Below are 18,475 nucleotides of genomic sequence, written 5' to 3'. Positions count from 1 at the left end.
CTGGAAGGTCTTCCTAATCCATGCGCTGAGACGACATTTTGGCGTATAGTCAGAGCATGTTTTTCTTACAACAGAGTAATTTTAAATCTTCCCTCCCTTGGATGAAAAAAATGTCCTCAGCTGCTCTGTCCTTTTCGAAGCCTGTTCCGTACTCAGTGAACTTGTATTCCTTTCTCAGTTGTGGCTTGTTGTTGTGTTGGTCATAAAATCTCCTCACCAGATCTTTCAGAATTTCCTGAAATACTTCACGAGCTGTAGCAGACTAGGGCTGAGGGGAAGCCTGATTTCCCAGTTCTAGAGCTGAGGGAAGCTACTGCTCCTTCCACCTGTAATAACAGTGGTCCCTCCCTTCCTCCCTCCCTCTCATGAAGGCTTCTCTTCCTGCCGACATGTTTTTCTTTTGTTTTTCTTTTTCCTCTTCCGGTGCAGATTCCAGGTCACCTTTGGCCCCTCCCTGAGCCAGGATTTCTCTTGGAAGAGCCTCCCCCACACCACCCGCTGTGCCTCTCCAGGGCCACACCTCTGTGTCCCTGTCCCTTCCTCACTTTGCATCCCGATCCCCAAGCCCTTGTCAGCACCTTTCCTATCCCTGTGGATGGGCTTTCTGGTCCCCTGGCCTTGGAGTTCCTCACTGAAGGAAGTCCAGAGGCGCTTTTCCTGAAGCCAGGCCCTTGTTGCTTTTGGAGGTGTTTCAGCTCTGCCATCTTCTTTCCTTGGCCTTAACTCTGTGCTCCACGCTTCTCTTGTCCTTCTGTCTCCATGGTCTCTGTGGGACAGAGGTACCAGACACACCTGGGAGACATCCCCAAACACCAGAATAATGGGGGATGTAGAGGGAAGGTGTGGCCCTCATATGGGTGGCCGTAGTTGGAAGGGTGCCCAGGCCGTGCTGACATCGTCTGACTGCCCCCAGCCTGAACTCCCCTGGTTTCTGTCGATTGTAGTCGGGCCTCACCTCTGTCTTCAGCCTGGACTCCTTCCTCAGCTGCTGCCTTTGTGTGTGTCTCTTTAATCTTGACCCACTGACCTGGTGTCCTGGGTTACCTTGCTGTGTGTTCGTTCTGCTCCGAGCTGCAGATCTGCTCCGAGCTGCAGAAAACGGCTGGTGAATGTCACTGATAAGTTACGTGCCTTTATCACAAGTGCCTGCTGCTAACTTGGGCGGGACAAGTTCTGACACCATAATCCTGTCCATACCTGCCTTTTGTTAACAGCTTGATTTCAGTCCTCTTAGCTGTTGGGTTGGCCCTGTGGTTCTTAATTCCAGCCGCACAGTAGAGTCACCTCAGGGAGGTTTAAAACTTTATCGATGGCTGTGGGGCTCACCAGAGGTCCGGCTGTCACTGGCCAGGGGCGGGCAGGCTGGGCTTCGGTGGGTTGTGTTCAGAAGCTGCGCCGGTGATTCTGAGAAGCCAGAGCTAAGAGCCAAGGTCTATTCCTGTCTCATCCTCCGTTAAGAGGATTGCTGGTCTTTTAAGATCCCTGCTGATCTTACATTCTTCTTGTCCACATCTGACCCTTCCCCCGCCCCTCCCTGGCCTGTGTCTTCAGGATCTGAGCTCGTGAGCCCTTTTCCTGCCTGCACTGACCCGGGCACATTGGACAACCCAAATAAAAATGTCAGTCTTGTTGAAAGCAAGGGCGCAGAGGGGCTGGCGAGGTAGTCTGCTCGGCAGGGGCTAGGACCAGAGATGGCGTGGGTTAGGCAGACCTGGGTTTGAATCCTACTGTTACTCATTGGCTACCTGTGGTCTCCCTCCTGAGGGAAGTTCATAGTTACTGCACGGGATTTTTGAGGACAGAACTCAGTAACAGCATAAACTGCTCTTAGCACATGCTGAGCCCACAGCCAGTGCTCAGCAGATCCTCCTTGAAACATGTCCTTCCTGCTATCAAATTCAGGAAAATCCTCCTTCGTGCAACACATGTAATACTTCACCCCGGTCAGTCCCTTTATACTCGAATGGTCATGACCATATTTCTCTTGTGCTGTTTTAATAAACTGTGGGTGATTCGAAGATGACTACATAAAAATATTTTTTGAAGATTGATTTATTTGAGAGAGAGCGTGAAGGGAGGGGTTACAGGGGAGGGAGGAGCAGAGGGAGAGGCAGTGAGAACCTCAAGCCGACTCTGCTGAGTGTGGAGCCTGAGGTGGGGGGCACAATCTCATGATTCTGAACTCACAACCTGAGCCGAAACCAGGGTTTACAACCAGGACACACAACCCGGGAGCCTGAGGTCTAGCTGGGTTTCTGGTGTTTATTACTCTAGTCATGTGATCATGTATGTTTTCCATCAAGAGTTGAAAAAGTCAACCAGTATTTGTTAAAATTAAATTGAACCGAAGGAAGACTTACACTGTTTCAGGCACATGATCTCTAAGTACCCCCCTCTCCCTGCTTTTGGAGGGGAGAGACATGGGAATGACATTGAAGAAACAGAGAATTGGTGACTGAACATTGAACAGTGTTTTCATAGAGGATGAAACAGGATTCCTGGATGAAACTTGGATGTCATTTTAATTTTGCCCCTGTTATTTGAGCAAATTACTTAAACCCTTGAGGCACTGTGTTCCTCCAGGACAAAATACAGAATTAGATGAGGTGGATTTTAGATCCCGAGTTCTGCCGTTCCAGCCTGTCTGTAGTGAATAGCGTCCGCTGTTATTTTGACTCTTCCTATAAAGTTTGTGTCCTGTAATAGGTTTTCTGTCTATAATTCTTACCTTCTAATTTTTTTCTCATTAAACTTTTGTTTTAATGGGTCTCAGTTACCTTATAGTTTTTAATGTTTTTTTAATTTCAAATTTCTTTTTTAAAGATTTTATTTGGCGGGGTTGTGGGGGGAAGACAGGGAGAATCTCCAGCAGACTCTGAACTGAGCAGGAAGCCCAACGCCGGGCTTGATTTCATGACCCTGAGATCATGACCTGAGTCAAGAACCAAGAGTCAGAGGCTCAAACAACTGAGCCACCCAGGCGCCCCTAATTTTCAATATATTTTTAAGTGATAACAGATAATATGTGAATGCACTCTTGAAAAATAATCAAGATAGCATATAGACAATAAAGTGAAAGTGAGCCTTTTTGTGCATCTCACCTCCCCCCCCTTTCTTTTTGTCAGAGGGGAGCCCGTGTTAACCAGTTTGATGTAAAAGCCTTTGAGATCTTTTTCTGGACCTATCCAGACACACGGTCCTTTCTGCATCATTATAGTATTCCACGCTCAAAACTGAACTAAGTGAAGTTTGAACTTGAGAGAAATTTCCGCCCAAGTCAGCTCCAGCCTAGAGCTTGGTTAATTAAAATTCGTGCTTGGGAGTTGCTGTGGTTTCCGGGCTGTGTCGCCCTCTGGTGGTGGCTGACTCTGGTGTAAAGCGGCCAACGTGCTGCGGGGCCGGGGGTGGAAGGGATGGTTCCAGGGCAACAAGCCGAGGACGGGGTTGGCTGTTTGCAGTCGCTGAGGCACTTCATTGGGCTCTGGAGATGCTGTCACCTTTGTACTCCGAGCTTGCCCTTTGTAAGAGCCTTAAGCTTGTGGTAGCTTCCCAAAGGAGGCCTGCTTAGGTAACTGGGAATTAGGAGGCTCTGCCAGACTGGTGTGTCCTGTCCCCCACCAGAGGAGCTGGACGGTGGTGCCCCCTGGTACCGTGTTTGCACTGCTGATCTCTGCACTGGGACAAAATCTGGCAGGTAGTGCCCAGAGGACAGTGTTTCCCTTCCAGGCTCCTCAAAAAGTAATTTTTCCCTGTTGCTCTTTCCAGCTAACCTGTCTTTTCCTTTCTTAAATCTGGGCCCTCTTGGAGCTTGTGCCACCAGCTGTGGCCCCCTTTGCCCCCTGGTTCTTCCTCGCCTCCTGGGCAGCGGTCCTCACTCATAGATGACCTGCCTGCCTCAGCCTGCCTCAGCCTGTGTGGGAAACTTTGTGTGTACCTTGATGACCCCCCCCCCCCAGCATCCTGGCCTCTGTTCCTGACCTCTTCAGCTCCTGTGGCCTGTCCCCACCTCATTTGAGTGACTGTCTTTAGATCTTGTCCCTATCAGGATCAGAATTGTGATGCAAAGCGCCTCACTCCTCCGTCTTACACTTCTGAGCTTCTGTGTCCATCTGCAACTTCACCCCCGAGCATTCTGCAGAACTGGGGACCCCACGACACGCCACCCACCTTTACGTGGTTTCTGTCCGCGGCCTGGAGTTCGGGGTTCCCTCCTGTGATCACCCAAGCCACCTTGATCCTCTGACCCCGTTGCATTTCCTGAGGAGACCCCTGCCAGCTCGGAGTAGAGCCTCCGCCATGGTTCAGCTCATTTTCCCAATGTTGCAGAACGGTGGGGGCAGGGCTCCCTGTCACACTTGGGACCGCCTGCCTCAGACGGGCATCCGTCCAGTGGCTTCCTTACGCTTCTTGAAGAGTTCCATCTCTCCTCAGTTCTCTCATGTCTGCCTCCCTCCGTCACCTGAGTAGGACGCCAGACCTCAGTCTGAAGCCTGAAGTCTTCCCGCGTAGACCTTCCCCTGCCCCTGCAGGAGGCCTATTTCCTCGTGGGGCTCCCCCACTGCCCGGAGACATCAGCCCACAGAGCACTCCTGCCATCTTTTGCTCACTGGCATCGTTGGGTGCTGCCTGTCTGACCCTGTCCTGCCTCCCTGTTGACTGACAAGAGCGCCTCGGCATTTCTCTCTGCATTCGTGTCTCCTTCCTTTCTGGCTGGGTAAGACCCGCATAGCTGGGTCTTGGCTGGGTCTTCTCTGTCCACCTGCTAATGCTTCTGCGCTTTTCTAACGGCACCGTTCAGGATGGCATTCTACGGCACTTCTGGAAGTTAGAGCTGTGTCTGCTGGTCAGGAAGCTTAGCTGGTTGTGATGAGTTAAAACTAAATAAAGGTTAAAATTCAGGTCCTCCGTGGCATTGGCCACTTTTCAAACGCTCAGTAATGACTTGCCGCTAGTAGCTTTCATGTGGGGTGTTGCACATGTCATAGAAAGTTCTGGGCGGTGCTGTTTCAGTTTTAAATACAGTAATTTGGCTGCCTGAAGCTTCATTTCCCATCAGGATTCATTTAGTCCTCTCAGCATCCCTGGTTGTGGTTATTCTGGGAAACTCAATAGGTAAAAGAACCCAATCTCTGAAACGATTTGACGGGTGGGACTATTTCTGTCTAGCTGCCTCTCAGTACATGGTACAAGCATCTAGGCAACCGGAAGTTTCAAGTCCAAAAATGTAAATTCCATAATCGAAACAGCAAAATGCAACCTAAAGCGTTTTCTCTTTCCTTCTTCCACTGGGTCCCCTTATTTTGTTCTCCGAGAGTCTTACCCTGACCCACGACCAGGGCAGGAGACCCAGCTTTGCCTTAGCCTTCTAGGTTTGGAAGCAGGTCTGGCTAGCTAGGACTTGCTTTTACCATTACATAATGCTGGGATGCGGAGGATTAAACACCTTCCCTGATAAATGCCCTGTGGCTGAACAGCCCATTGTAATGCCTGGAGTGTAAAATGGATCTCTCGGATATTGAGGGCAGTGATGCTTTTGTTTTTCCTGGTTGATTTTGGCCTTTGGAGTGCAGAGAGTGAGCTCACTGTACTCAGTTAATGATTTCCCACCTACAGTAACCCAGTCTGCTGTGCATACATACCACCGTGGGGCAGTTAGTTCCGAGCTATGAAGTGCCCGACATGCATGTATAAGATTTCTCTTATCAAGAGAGGAGGTTTCGTAGGGGGGTTAGATTTTCTAGCATTTGTTTTCACAGTAGTACAAACTACACATCACACATGGGAGAGCTTAAAAAAAAAATAGCCAAGCCATGTGCTTAATTCTTTATTGAACATGTGTCTTTGCGGTTGGTTCAGCCCAGATTGTTGATAGAGAAGGTCCTCAGAAACTTGTCTGGCCAGATGCTTTTGTTTCCTTCCCCTAACAGAGGAGGCCATGTCCAGCCTTGCCTTGTTTTCAGTTACCAACACTTGGAGGGAAGCAGAACCCTTGATTCAGGAGGAGCAGCAGAAGTCATTTGCTTTCAGGTTCAGTATATGTACCGGCCTGAAATTCGGGCGCAGCTATGAGCATCACGTCCTGGGATCAGAGAAGGAATGGAAACTCATAGTTCATCTGGCTTTTCCTTTTGCGTTGGTCATCTTCTCCATTCTGGAAGCTTCTCCACTAAAATGACGCACCCATGTTAGTTTCTGCTTTTCATTTTGGCCCATTAAGTGTTACAGTTTTAAAGTAATGTTCCCGATAAGAGAGAAATCGACAAGTGATTATGTTAAAGAGTGTGTGTGTGTGTGCGTGCGTGCGCGCACATGCATGCGCACACGCACACACACTAATGGAACTCTTGGACGATGGGTCGCAGACAGAGCCAGACCTCGTAACCCCACAGTCCCGGATTCATTTTGTGCATCTGTGACTTCGCTGTGATTTCCTTGCCCATGGCCCGGTGCTTTTCACCAAGCCATGCTCTTTGAATTTTTGTTTTGTGTTTTGTTTTTTTTAATGAACAGAGGCTTCCTGGACTCTCTGTTGATGTATACTTGGAAAGTTGTGGGAGGAACGATACAGAATTTTGACCGTATTTCTATGTAAATTTATTCTGAAAAGATGGGAGAAAACACGCACTTTCTGTTCTAAGACAGGTCCTCCTCCTCCTCTGCCAGCAGAACTCTCCACCAGCCCCGTGTCCCACACCCCCTACCCCCAACTGCTGGAGCAGAGAATTAAGACTAAGTGACTCTGAAAGCACCAGGTGAGAAACAAGATCCCTCGCTGATGGACCTTGTCCCTAAGTTCTCCCCTACTAGGCATTCTAAAAGCCTTTCAGTCTTCTCCTGGCCTGTAGGCTCGGACTTTAAAAGGGTCTTGTTTCTGTGGGTCTTTTGTTTTGGTTTTGTTTTGCCACTCACTGGAAAGGGAATTAGGAAAGGAAAACCTGTGGGACTTCCATAGGATGAATTAAATGTGGGGTAGTATTATAGGATTGGTAGAAGGGACAGTGTATTTGTTTATTTAAAAAAAAGAAGATTGTTTATTTGACAGAGAGCACAAGTAGGCAGAGAGGCGGGGGCGGGGGAATCAGGCTCCATGCTGAGCAGAGAGCCTGATGCAGGGCTCTATCCCAGGACCCTGAGACCATAACCAGAGCAAAAGGGAGAGGCTTTAACCTCCGGTTTTCTCCTCCATAAAATGGCATGATGATACGACACGGCCTCGGCCTCGTGGGCTTTAGGAGTTTGTAAACTCAGCAGATGGCTGGTGCTCAGTTGATCTCCGGTGCCTTTCTGAGCCGTTGAGGACTTGGAACGGAGCAGTCGGTATTATTCTGGTTTTTTGTTTTGTTCTGATTTGATTTGTTTCTTGAAGGTGATGAGAGTGTCTGTGATTTGAATTCATTAAAACTAAACTTCTGTGAAAAATGTCAAAAGGCAATCTGTGAAAAGTGATTTTAGCAGACGTGGCAGCTAGAGGTTTGTGAACCTTTATAAATTAAAGATGTGTATTAGGAAGTCATTAAACTCAAATAAACAAATGCTAGTTAACTCCTATTTAGGAGGTTAACAATGGCTTATAAACCATCAGGTGCATTCCAAAACCAGATGGAGGGGCCTCTGGGACTTGAGTTACTCATGGTGCTGTGGGGCTTCCTCCTTTCGGTGTCTGGTATGTGGTAGTCAGTAAATAGTTGTTGAATGAATGAATGAATGAGTGAATGAATGAGTGAATGAAACTGAGAGTTGGGTTCCTTTCCTAATTTATTTGGGAGATCCATGGTTTTGACCCTAATGGAATTCCTACGGGTTTATATGCTTAAATGCTACTATTGATGGAACATGTTAAAGCTTTGAGGAAAAGAATAATTAGGAGAATGAGCTCCTGAAGTTTCTATGGCGGTTAGTTTTACTTCTCTAATGTTTGCACAGTTCTAGGAATTCCAGAGGGTTTTTCTCAAGTCCCGCATTGAATCTCGCCCCTGGGAGGTAGATGTCACTTCCATTTATAGATGAAATTGGAGCCCAGAGGATTAGAAAGAAGCTTGTTTACAGCTGATGTGCTGGAAGAAGTAGCTAGCTGGGTTAGGACTTGAATTCACATCTTTCTAACTGCAGATTGTATGTTCTTAGCATTAATCTGTGTGTGTGTGTATGTGTGTGTATGGAAAAAAAAGTCCATGTATTTAAATCAGGTGAACAAAACTGCAAGTTGATTTTTTCCCCCCAATCTTCTAGGGAAGAAGACACCTTCTCCCTTCCATGAACGTAGACGACTAGACGTACGTCCCATGCTGATGAGAATGTTAGCATAGGAAGTGCTCACTCTGCTGTCCTGTGTTCGGAGTGCTTCACAAGTAGATTGTGAGGTCCTGTCATCCTCCTGACAAGTCTTGGGATTAATTTTATCCCCTTTTGGGGGATGAGATTGTGAGATGTAGAGAAGGAACCTTCATGTTCTTAATTTTTTCTGTCCTGGGTCACCTGGATCCACCAAAGCAATTCCGTGTCCTAAGTGGAATTTCAGAATTATGTTTTCTTGCCATTCTGAACTGGGGTTGCTGTGATGGGACTGTGCCCTTTATATCCTGGCATCAAGGGTTTCCCGTGTTACTCGAACTGCCTGCTTAAGTATTTCTGGCTCCCCAAAGGCTGTGAGCCCTTGCATGCCTGCCCAGAGTGAGCTCTCCAACAGCACCCTGTGATGAATATGAGTGAAGGAAGGAGAAGTGAATGTTGCGCCTTCCAGATGAGGGGGGATGGGCTGATGCTGTGACAATATGTACCAGGGTCTTGAGATCTGTGATTTTGGCCTCCTGCTGTAGCTTCATGACTCTGTCTCACACTCGGGGAAAGTGCTTTCTACGCTGCAGTTTGTTGTGAACTTGAGTGTTTGTGCCGCCTCTGAGAGGCAGGGATGGGTTGTGTTTGTGGTGCCGCCTCTCTTGGTTTGCCCTTCTGATTATCTGTTGACCTTGAGGTGGAGGCCATCTGACCTTGAACTGAGAAATAAAAATCACTTTTTCTTTCTTTCTAGAAGTTCTGGTAGTGCAGAGTGTGAAATTCCAAGTTGTGATCTGAGGCATTCTGCAAAAACTAACCTTTGGCATAGTTGGCTCCAGCCAACCTCTTTCTAGTAAATTCCCCACTGGTTCTTGGCTTTTCTTCTGGAGTTAACACTTTTAGAAAGTTTTCTTCATTGGTATTCCTGGTGCGTGGGCTTGAGTGTTCCTTCTGCCCCTTGATTTGTGGGCTGGTTTTGTCTTTGGGTCTCACAATGAGAGAGGAGCCAGACAGAGTAAGGGGTAGAGCGGAAGCAGGTCCTTTGTAGTGATCTCAGCTTATTGAGACAATCCTCAGCGGCTTCCTGAAGAAGACTCTGCATTTTCGTTCTGCTCATTGATGTCAGTAGCCCCAGGGAGGTTGGCTGGGAGCTAAATGCTTGCCCGGCTGCTCCCTCCCTCCCACACTGTGGCTGAACGCAAGGTGGTTGGACTGGCAGACCCAGTACTCACGCAGCCACCCAGGAATCAAAGGGAGATTACAAATGCAGACTCAGTTTGAAGCTTTTTGTGCCCCAGAGGTAAAGCAAGTAAATTGAGGGGAGACGGCTCACATGCTGCGGGTGTCTCCTGGGTTTTTATTGTGGAGGGTCACACCAATTTTGCTCTCTGTGGGAAGCAGTTTCCTACATTTAATCACTTGGCAGAGAAAGGGGTGATTGTTCTATGTGAACAGAGAAAGTAGGGTTTCAAGGAAGGGCTTTCCTGGGAGTCCTGCCCCCGAGTCAAGTCTGCCTGTGGAAGCTGCTGGCAGGGTGGTTTTAAATGACCGACGGTCTGCATGTTTGGGGACTGGCGCGGGCGCTTGTGTCTTTGCTCAGTGGCCTCGCCTGGAATTGAAGCTGGAAGAACTCTGGTTCACGTCCGCTTCTCTGTCTTGTCTTTTTTTTTTTTTTTTTAAAGACTTTATTTGTCACAGACAGAGGATGAGTGAGTGAGCAGAAGGAGAGGGATCCGGGGCAGAGGGACAAGCAGACTCCCCACGGAGCAGAGCCCAGTGCGAGGCTCCATCCCAGGACGCTGGGATCGTGGCCTGAGCCGAAGGCAGACGCTTCACGGACAGAGCCCCCCAGGCATCCCAGGTTATCTGTCTTGAAGCGATTTTTGTTCCTAGCGGGAAACGGGAGGAGAATGAATGGGTGGGGGCCTGGGAGCACCTGTGCTCACGGTGGAGGACACTCTCAAAGGGGGATTTGAGGAGGGTCTCAAGTTGGAAGGGAAGGGGTTAAGGAATGAGAGGGACTTAAGGAGAAACTTGTCAGGTTTAAGGGACCTCTAAATTGAGGAGCACGGGCATTCCGGAAGGAACCAGAGAGGCTGAGCCATCAGCCATTGAGATGTTGGGGGGTTGAGGAGAGGCTGTCCCAGACTCCACTCTGTTCTAGTAGTTTCCTTTGGACACATTTTTGTTTTCCTTGAGTCCTTCAAAACTGAATCTGTTATCCCTAATGCTGTGTGCACTGGCTGACAGGTTTTGCCACTGAAATGGAATCTGAGCCTGATTTTCTTTATTTCCTCCCCTTCCTCCCCTTCCCTCCCTTCTGGCCCTTGCTTAGTTACTTGAGTGAGAGCGAGCATCTTAAGAGGACTTCCTGCTGAGCACAGAGCCCCACAGGGGACTAGATCTCACGACTCTGAGATCATGACCTGAGCCGAAACCAAGAATCAGAGGCCCAGCCCACTGTGCCGTTCAGGCGCCCGACTGATTTTCGTAATTCACAGGAAAATAAGATTAAGAAATGGATTAGATTTAAAAATTCTGAAGACTTTCTCCTGTGTCCTTAAACATTTGGTAACCTGCTGTTGTAACTATGGTCTTCCCTCTGCTTAAAGTGGGGTTATATCCTGACCTTTCCACCCCAAGTTGAAGATACCATGTTGAAAGTGCATTTACTACACGAACCTTTGGAGCATCAGAACTTGGCCCTGCCTCCCTTACCTGGGCTCTGAACACTGACCTGAGCCCATACTTGGGCAAAACCCTTGCGCACAGGGCCTGGTTGACAGCCAGGGGCCGATGTTCCCGACCGCCGCCACAGAGGGGAGGGAAGAACAGTGCTGTGTGGGTGCAGACGGTTGGCAGGGGGTGTTGTTGACCCTCATGCCCGCTGGCTGACGGGGAGCCTGGTCGCGCCCCCTTACCTCACCCGTATCACGAGACAGGGTCCCACTGTGTGTCCCCAGTCCTGGGCAGGATCCACATTTTCAAACTGCCAAGTGGGGTTTTTACTGAATGTGAGTGGCTTTGGCTCCGTCAAGGTCAAAAATCTTAGTCGAGCCATTGTAAGTCAGGGACTTTTCTGCATATTGACCTTGACTTCAAGGGTCATCAGGTGTCTGATCTGGTAAAACAGTTACTGGAAGTGTGGGTGAGCAGTACTGAGTGGCTTTCAGAAAAGCAGAGACCACCTCGACTCTTTTGGGTGCAAGCTTCCCTCAAGGGTACCGGTTGTGCCCTGGGGCTGTCCTGGGGATGGACGGACGGACGGACGGACGGACACACACACACACACGGTCATTTATGGGCAGTGGGCTCAGGTGGCTTCACTTGTTGTTAACACAGGAAACTGGATAACCAGACTCTCTCCTAAAGTTCGACCCACCTCAGAGACCGGCGACAGGAGTTGTGTTTGTCATTCAGTCGGGAAGCCCTTGTAAGAACGGGACTCTGGGAAGCCTGAGTGGAGGAGGAACGGGAGGGTGGGCTGGCGGGGAGGTGGTCCTTTCTCTGGGGAAGGCCCTGAGAGCCAGGAAGAAAGGCTCACAGTTGACAGGGGTAAGAATATGGAGGAAACCAGGGCGGGGCCCCCAGTGTGTATCCATTTCCTGGTCCTGAGAGGCAGCCACTGTCCTCTCTTCTGTTAGCTTGTGTCCCCGAGTCTCAACATGATTTGGTCGCTTCGACTTGAATTCTCAAACCAGATTGCTGGTTTGGAAGTTAGGGCTTTGCCCTCCCTCCGTCCACACTGGTCTGTTGCCATGTCCCTCAGATGGGTTTTCCGGGTTTATCTTGTGGAAGCTTCATCTGGACTGGGACCTGAGGAGTGGATTGTGATGCTGTCTCTGCACAGCAGTGCTTTTGCCTGTCTTGTCTTCGGGATCCCCAGCTCTTCCTCAGATCTCAGCCCCTGTAGGTGTCTGTGCTGGCGATGTCTCTCCCAGACCCGCTGCCCTGGTCAGATCGGAGCCCACCGCCGGCATCTCCTTGGCTTCTCTCTGACCTTGGGGCCTCTGGGGGATGGCTCCTTTCTCTTGGTTTCTTGACACTTTAAATCGCTACTTGTTTATTCTGTTCTTTTTGTTTCATTAAAGAGGATACACTAATTTGTTGTCATAACCATGGGTTATGTGTTGAAAACCACCGAGCTGGATGACCAGAGCTAGATGACCACTTACGGTGACGCTGTAGCATTGCTGCTGTGAGTCCCCCTTTCCCTCCCCCTCCCCCCTCCTCACCTGCCCCCACTTCCCCCACTTCCTCCCCCTCCTCCACATTTCCTATCCCCCACCTCTCCCCTCTCCCTGAAGCTCTTTGGAGAGGACAAGTGGCAGAGTTAGGAATGACAGAGGAAATAAATGATGGGGTCACCACGAGCAGCGTTACCGTTACTGTTGACCTAGGGCGCAGGGTGCCGGGCTGTGCTGGGGTTGGTGTGGGGAAAGGGGCTCCCAGCCCAGGGTTCGGCTGAGGTTTGGGTACTTACCTGGCCTGAGAAATAAGTCCGTTTACTTTTTTAAATAAATTACTGAGTGTGGGAAGTAAGCGTCTCCAGCCCCTGCCTTCTCACTCCACGGCTGAGGGACGAGATTGGGTACCATGTGGCTGACGCAGCAGGAGGCCAGAATCCTCGGAGGACTGTGGCACAGGAGCCACCCGTCCCTGCAGCTGGGGTCTGCTTGTCATCTGGACATTTCTCCTGTGTCCTCGTACTCGGCCTTCAGATCGCCAGTGTAGCCTTTCAAGCTGAAATGCTCATACTTACTGACTTTCACTTACTAGATCGGTCACTTAACAATGCGATTAAATTCCTGTTACTCCGCTTGGGCAGGAGCAGCACATTTCCTAGGGGCGAGCTGGGAGGAGAGGGTAGTTTGGAGCAGATAATAGGATTCCTTATTGCCTCTCCCACACTGAACCCCGGGGACCCTCAATTACAGTTGTCAGCACCCTCAGTTTCATTTCAAGGGATATGATCCTTAATGAACTGAAACTTCGTTTGGATGACATGGAGCGAATGGGACTGATGTACTTAGAGGGTAATCCATTTTATCATTTTAATACATTCTATTATTTTATAATAAAATATATTTAAAGTAATGCATATTTGTTAGAAAAACATCAAATAAACACTCCCCCCCCCAAAAGATGTGAAAACCCCTAAATCTGTGGTAGTTAGGGACAGGTTAAAGATACCTGTTGTCTAAGTTACTTGTTATTAACAAGTCATTCTACATTCTGGTAGAGCTGCATGGCTCTGGCTGAGGAGGGACAGCTGTGTGTAAGGATCTGTTTCAGAACAGCTGTAGTCACACATCTTCCTTGCAGCTCCGGAAGGGGGAACGCTTTATGGCCCAAACGCAGTGCGTGGGGTGGAAGGAATGAGTGAGGCTGGTGAGTTAGGTGAGCTCAGGCTTTGTAGACCTGTCAGGGCCGCTGGAGTTGGAGTTTTCCATGAGGTGTTGATTTCCGATTTATATTTTGGTTTCCCTGCCCTTGGTACCTTTTTCCTCGTCCTGGGGGAGGGAGGGCAGGAGCAGAGGCAGGGACACAGGCTAGGAGCTAGGCAGGTCCTTCAGGTGAGGGACAGATGGGAGCATCCAGAAGGTGGACTCAGCCATAGGGTCTCTGCCTGTGGCCCCAGAGGGCTTCCTGGCAAGTGTGTAACAGGGAGATTCAGTTGCTGAGATCAAGGACTGCTCAAGTTTCAGGCAGTGGATTTTTTTTATTTTACTTGATGCAAATCTTAATTCCCAAGGCTCATAAAAAGCTCCCTGTTTGCTCTGCAAAAGGCCACCAGCACTGAGAAATAGGCAGCCTGTCCCCTCGTCATATTACAAAAAATGCAGATTGGTGCTGCATGCTGTAAAAATTCCCATCAGATTGCCTCCTTTGTGTAGTCTTCAGTGCATTCTTTTGTCCACTTCTGAGCAAAGGACTCCTCTCCCTTTGTAGGGGTGTATTTTCAGTGTTCTGGAGGAGGCCTGCCTTCTTCGTGGCATTCATCCAGCCCCCCTTTGCAGCAAAACTCCGCTCTTGAATGAATCCATTGTGCTCCCCTCTGCCCCCTGCACGTCTCCGCCAGCAAAGAACAGGTGAAATTGTCTTTGCTCTGAGTCACTGCTTATTTTTTCGAGACTGTCAAAGGCCTCCGGGGAAGCATTCAAGACTCTGTGTTGCTGTTACCAGCGATCATGTTGGTGATCACTGATTCTGATGACAGCGTCATGGGAAGGAGTGTGGGTTTTGGGGGCGGACAGACCTGACTTTGAGGCCCTGCTCCCCCGCCATGAGTTCCTCGGGGTCCCTGTTTCCTTCTGCGTGGGAGGGGGACACGAACACTGCTGATAGGCTGCTGGGGATGATGGTTTTGGCACAGGTGGCTGGTGCCTAGGTTAGTGCCCATCAGCAGATCGGGGTGGGGGGAGGGTGCTTCTCGCTGTCCTGCTGGTGATGTGGTCCTCACCGTACAGACCCCCCTGCTGGTGAATTTTAAAAGTGGCTTTGATTGTCTCCCAACCATGAGGCGGTGGGAGAAAACAGTATAAATTATTCAGGTGGGAGAAAATATGAGCCCTTCCCCAGTATTACCACGGAGAGGCAAGGAGGGTTGGTTGGGGCTGTGATGAAATAATCAATCTTGAATCACAGCCTCTAATAAAAGTCCTCTCACCATCAGGGTGGGGTTGGAAATGAGACAAAAGATTGCTCCTTTCTTTGAAGGTCCAACTGTAAATTGTCCTTATTTTGAACATTCAAGTGCTACAGTCAACTTGGTCTGGTGATGGTGTTTACTCGGTCTTGTCATTCCTACTCCGGGTGTGAAAGCAGGTCTGACTTCCTATACAGGTAATTGTAATTCATGGGAAGTTCTGCTTTTCCCTCTAGGCTAGACCAATGTGTGTCGTGACTAGTATTATGAGTACGTATGTGTGCATTCGTGTGTATATATATATCATTTAGATGGAATGTCCCTAAGAGGGGTGTTTGAACATTTTCCTGAATTTCTGAATTGAATCCTGGAGCTGATGCCTGTGGTTTGGGAACCTGGCTTGGCCCTTCCCATTCCCACCCCCGTCTGTGCACCTCCGCCACTCTGTGAAGGCCAGCATGGGGTTCTGGTCACGGCAAATTCCAGATCTGTGCAGGCAGGCCCAGCTCGTCTCTCTTGCCCCCTGCAGTTAAAAAAAAAAAAAAGTATTTACGTGATTGATTTGTCAGCACAAGCAGGGGGAGCAGCAGGCAGAGGGAGAAGCAGGCTCCCCGCTGAGGGAGGAGCCCAATGCCGGACTCAATCCCAGGACCCTGGGATCCTGCCCTGTGCTAAAGTCAGATGCTTAACCGACTGAGCCACCCAGGCGTCCCAGCCCTGCAAAATTTCTAATTGAATTTGAATCACCCGCTCTAAAATTCTGATCCTCACTTCTTGCCTGCAGTTTCCTTCAGTTCTCAGAAGGAATACCCCGTCGTGTCTTACACTGGGGCATATGGGAGCTGGTGCTGACAGAGTCCTTGGACCTGCTGTAGCCGGGCAGCGGGGCTTACACATGCCATAAACCTCCGTGGCTTCTGAGCGGCAGAATTTGGAACCCCAGCTCTATAAAAGGAGTTTTGGGAATGTTCAGTTGGATTGCACTCTGCTTTGTAGAAACACTTGCATTGGATGTACATTTCTCATTACGGGCTTCCCCCGGTCTCTGTGTTCAAGAAAGGATCTTTCCACTGAGCGATTTTTTTTTTTTTTTTTAAGATTTTGTTTATTTATTTGACAGAGTTCACATGTAGGCAGAGAGGCAGACAGAGGGGGGAAGCTGGCTCCCCACTGAGCAGAGAGCCCAATGTGGGGCTCGATCCCAGGACCCTGAGATCATGACCTGAGCCAAAGGCAGAGGCTTTAACCCACTGAGCCACCCAGGTGCCCCTCCACTTAGCATTTTAATGCCAGATATTTATAATGAAGAGTCTTGAAACGAGAATTGAATTTTACATCTTTATGCAACAACAGAAGGAGCTTGAAAATGACAGACCTCGCCTTTCATAATTTTTTTCTAACCATTTTAACTATTTCAGAGGAATCTTTATTTTGGGTGTCTGATTGTCAAGCCACTGATATTTGGATGCAGGGAGAGTCTGTAGAAACAGATTGGGAGAGGGGAGCCCAGACTACATGGTTGGATCAGAGCTGAAAACCACCCAGTTGATGGACAAGAGACAAGACATGCACGTGGCCATGTCCTGGTTAGAGGTCGGGAGGCCTGGCTCCCAGTTCTGAGTTGGAAGTGACTCGTGCCACTGTCCTCTCATGCCACAGCTGCGGCAGCTGCTGACGGTCTTAGCTTGCTTTAGAAATGTCCTCTCAGGGGTACCTGGGTGGCTAAGTGGGTTAAGCCTCTGCCTTCGGCTCAGGTCATGATCTCAGGGTCCTGGGATTGAGCCCCACGTCGGGCTCTCTACTCAGCAGGGGAGTCTGCTTCCCTCTCTCTCTCTGCCTGCCTCTCTGCCTACTTGTGATCTCTCTGTCAAATAAATGAATAAAATCTTAAAAAAAAAAAAAAAAGAAATGTCCTCTCAACACTTCCAGGTAGAGGATTATGTCCCTGTTTGCTGGTAGGGAAACCGAGGCTGAAGAACACCTTGGCCAGGCTGACTTGACATGTAACACCGGACTCAGCCTCGTTAGATGGATCGCAACGGCCTGATCTTGCCAGAAGGGTTTGGGGTACGTCATTGATGGTAACTCCGGATCTGGACATTTCAGTAATTCTTGTAAGTCTTCTCAGAAAGGCAGTTTCGTTCACTTCCATGCTTCCTGCTTATCTGCAGTGATGACAGGCAGGCTCTGCAAGATGTCATAGATCTTCCGGACCCAGTGCCAGTCCTGCCACCGTGCTGTTGCGGGGTGGGGGGGGAGCGCATGGCAGGAGATTAATGTCAGGAACCCCGGGGCGCCGTGCCTGGCCTGGTTTCCGCTCCCAGGTCTGCAGGGAGGGAGGCGAGGGAGCCGCAGGATGGTGAGCAGCGCGGGCAATGGGAAGTAGTAGAACCTTCCTGCTGGGGGCTGGTCCTTAGAAAGCAGTCACGGGGTTGGCTCTTTGCCCACAGGCCTGGATCTCCGTAGCCGGCAAGGAAGGGAGGAGGGAGGAGGAGGAGGAGGAGGAGGAGGGAACCAGCTCCAGGATGCTTGCGGGTTAGGTTAGGGCACCAGGAGGCTCTGTTGTCTCACGCCCAGGAAGGAAGAGCGTCAATGAACAGATAAGGTGGGTAGGCCTTTCCTCTGTGGTGTGGCCCGGAGCGTCTAAACGACTGCTTTAGGTGTGAAGTCCTAGCTTGCCACATAGAAATAGCAGCGCTTCAGTTAGTGTTTGTGGGGGTGGTGATGGCTTCTGGGATTGCTCTTGGTTCTGCTCTCTCTGGCCAGAACAGAAAATATTCTCCAAAAATAATGGTTTCAGGACCATGCTTACATACAGAGAGCATGGTCCCTCTTATCTTCCAGGCCAATCTTAAGGCCACTTTACCGTCTCCTTGGAACATTATGGAGTTCACAAAGGAAGACAGTTTTTCTATTTTATTTTTAAATTATTTACTGGACTTACTAATTATAAAAGTAAATACTGGGAGGGAAAAAAAAACAAAGAAAAAGAAGAGAAAGGGGCGCCTGGGTGGCTCAGTCATTAGGCCTCTGCCTTCAGCTCAGGTTCTAATCCCGGGGTCCTGGGATCGAGTCCGTATCGGGCTCCCTGCTCTGTGAGGAGCCTGCTTCTCCCTCTGCCACTCCCCCTTCTGTGTTCCCTCTCTTGCTTTCTCTCTCTCTCAAATAAGTAAATAAAATCTTAAAAAAAAAAAAAAAAAAAACAGCAACCCATCCTCTCAGTCAGCTGAAGTGGCAGCAGGTACCAGTGCCCTTTCAGCATATGTGAACCCCATTCTCTGTAGGCAGGCAGACCTGCTTGTGAGATGCACGCCCCAAGAGCTGAGTGGGGCCTGCCTGGCCTGGTCTGTCCCCCAGGCCCCTGGAGGAGCCCCTGATAGGAGGTGGGAGCTGGGGAGCCACCCCCGCACTGAGCCTGCTGAGTGTGCCTGGTGCCAGTCTCCGGCAGAAGGGTCCTGGCCCCGAGACCTGCTCGCACAGGAGTGGAGGCTGAAAGCAAAGCGGGGGTCACTCTGCTTACTCTGAGAAAACCCAGAGGTGGTCCCAGCAGGG

At 49.6% G+C, this 18,475-nt stretch overlaps 1 protein-coding gene across 2 annotated transcripts in view; it reads left to right on the top strand.

Moving 5' to 3' along the window:
- The window catches only part of NEDD4L (NEDD4 like E3 ubiquitin protein ligase), a 327,498-nt gene that overhangs the window by 64,754 nt on the left and 244,269 nt on the right, over positions 1-18,475 (top strand). The window lies entirely within an intron of this gene.

The sequence above is a fragment of the Mustela erminea genome, chromosome 13, assembly GCF_009829155.1.
Source record: "Mustela erminea isolate mMusErm1 chromosome 13, mMusErm1.Pri, whole genome shotgun sequence".
Lineage (NCBI taxonomy): Eukaryota > Metazoa > Chordata > Mammalia > Carnivora > Mustelidae > Mustela > Mustela erminea.
The sequence above is the reverse complement of the archived record's forward strand: the minus strand, read 5'-3'. Positions and strand labels throughout refer to the sequence as shown.